At 35.4% G+C, this 2,500-nt stretch overlaps 1 non-coding gene across 1 annotated transcript; it reads right to left on the minus strand.

The window, feature by feature from the left end:
- Positions 1–1,029: 1,029 nt before the first annotated feature.
- On the minus strand, positions 1,030–1,148 carry LOC136181654 (5S ribosomal RNA). Its single transcript, XR_010668001.1, has one exon. It is a non-coding gene; the product is annotated as a 5S ribosomal RNA (ribosomal RNA).
- Positions 1,149–2,500: the final 1,352 nt, after the last annotated feature.

A 2,500-nucleotide genomic window follows, 5' to 3' on the forward strand; every position in this document is an offset into this window, starting at 1 on the left:
CTGCTTCAGCCAGCAGGGGGCGCTGTAACCTCCTGCTATGCACTGCAGTTCTTTTTTTATTTGTCTATCATTGCTTCTACTTTCCTACAAAGTAGCTTACACTGAATTTTGATTGGGGATCATCTATAGCATATATAGGGACTGATTGTAATAATTATGAATTTTCATATAATTAGTAAGTGTTCCTTTGTGATTCCTAATGGAGGATTGTTTTTTTTAATGATTAGTTACAATGGAGAATGTGAGGGGATCAAATATGTATGCCCCACAGGGTTATGATTTCTACATGAAACATTGCAATGGCTGATTTATTCATTTGTCATTCAAGATTACCTCAAAACAAGTAAGTGGTGATAAAAACATAATTTCGAGTTGTCCCTTATATCTTAATCAATCACTGCTTAGGCTACTATAATAATCCTAAATCTTGTGTGCCTTAATGCAACATTTAAACTTATTTCTGCTGTTCACTGTTCACAAGTTTGCAGGATTGAAAACCTTAATAAATCCACAGTAAAAGTGACGATGCGAAATGGTCAACTTCTGAAAAATCGTCAATTGATTGATAAGTAAGCATCACTTGTTTGCAGGTTTTTTTTTAAATTCAATCTTAATAGTAATCATTTATAATAATTCCTGATTTGGTGTAAATGTTTATTATTGATGTGAAAACATTTATAATGATGGTGAATATTTCCAGTTGAATCAAATGTATAATATGGCTACCAGAGTGTTGTGGGGAAGTAAAGAGTAACCTAAGTACAAGTAATTAAAATATGTTAATGCAGTAGTCCTTACGTAAGTAGGCTACATGTACTTTTTGAATGTAAAACTGAACTTTGAAAACAGCCTCCAGAGAGCGTAATATGTATTAATACTCACTGAAAACATTGATGAAAATTGCAACAAAAAAAAAGAGGACAGACTGCCAAATAAAATCATGTTTCATTTTCCACTGGCCTGTTTCTCTCAGTCCTTTCTCCACTAGTGAGGCAACAGCGCCCTCTTCTGGCTAAAGGAGGTATTAAAAGCTTACAGCACCTGGTATTCCCAGGCGGTCTCCCATCCAAGTACTAACCAGGCCCGACCCTGCTTAGCTTCTGAGATCGGACGAGATCGGGCGTGTTCAGGGTGGTATGGCCGTAAGCGAATGAACAGGTTGTTAAAGGGTTATTTATACATACTTAGGTTTAAAGTAACACCTCGCCAAAATTAGAGCAAGTGACTATGACCTAGTTGATTTTATTACTTTTCTACTCAAACGTGTGGGCCTATGGATAGACTTACACTTAATCTTACTAGATTCAGCAATACTTTGACGCTGGGAGTTAACTAAAGACTTGCAGCTTGTTTTTAAGACTTGTTTCACGACTTGCGGGCAAACTGAACGTTCAAACGTCTGATAAACACATTGAACAAACCGATTCCGTGAAGATTAACTTCCCTCTTTCAAAACTGGCCTGGTTAGTACTTGGATGGGAGACCGCCTGGGAATCCCAGGTGCTGTAAGCTTTTAATACCTGCTTCAGCCAGCAGGGCACGCTGTAACCTCCTGCTATGCACTGCAGTTCTTTTTTTATTTGTCTATCATTGCTTCTACTTTCCTACAAAGTAGCTTACACTGAATTTTGATTGGGGATCATCTATAGCATATATAGGGACTGATTGTAATAATTATGAATTTTCATATAATTAGTAAGTGTTCCTTTGTGATTCCTAATGGAGGATTGTTTTTTTAATGATTAGTTACAATGGAGAATGTGAGGGGATCAAATATGTATGCCCCACAGGGTTATGATTTCTACATGAAACATTGCAATGGCTGATTTATTCATTTGTCATTCAAGATTACCTCAAAACAAGTAAGTGGTGATAAAAACATAATTTCGAGTTGTCCCTTGTATCTTAATCAATCACTGCTTAGGCTACTATAATAATCCTAAATCTTGTGTGCCTTAATGCAACATTTAAACTTATTTCTGCTGTTCACTGTTCACAAGTTTGCAGGATTGAAAACCTTAATAAATCCACAGTAAAAGTGACGATGCGAAATGGTCAACTTCTGAAAAATCGTCAATTGATTGATAAGTAAGCATCACTTGTTTGCAGGTTTTTTTTAAATTCAATCTTAATAGTAATCATTTATAATAATTCCTGATTTGGTGTAAATGTTTATTATTGATGTGAAAACATTTATAATGATGGTGAATATTTCCAGTTGAATCAAATGTATAATATGGCTACCAGAGTGTTGTGGGGAAGTAAAGAGTAACCTAAGTACAAGTAATTAAAATATGTTAATGCAGTAGTCCTTACGTAAGTAGGCTACATGTACTTTTTGAATGTAAAACTGAACTTTGAAAACAGCCTCCAGAGAGCGTAATATGTATTAATACTCACTGAAAACATTGATGAAAATTGCAACAAAAAAAAAGAGGACAGACTGCCAAATAAAATCATGTTTCATTTTCCACTGGCCTGTTTCTCTCAGTCCTTTCTC

The sequence above is a fragment of the Labrus bergylta genome, chromosome 13, assembly GCF_963930695.1.
Source record: "Labrus bergylta chromosome 13, fLabBer1.1, whole genome shotgun sequence".
NCBI lineage: Eukaryota > Metazoa > Chordata > Actinopteri > Labriformes > Labridae > Labrus > Labrus bergylta.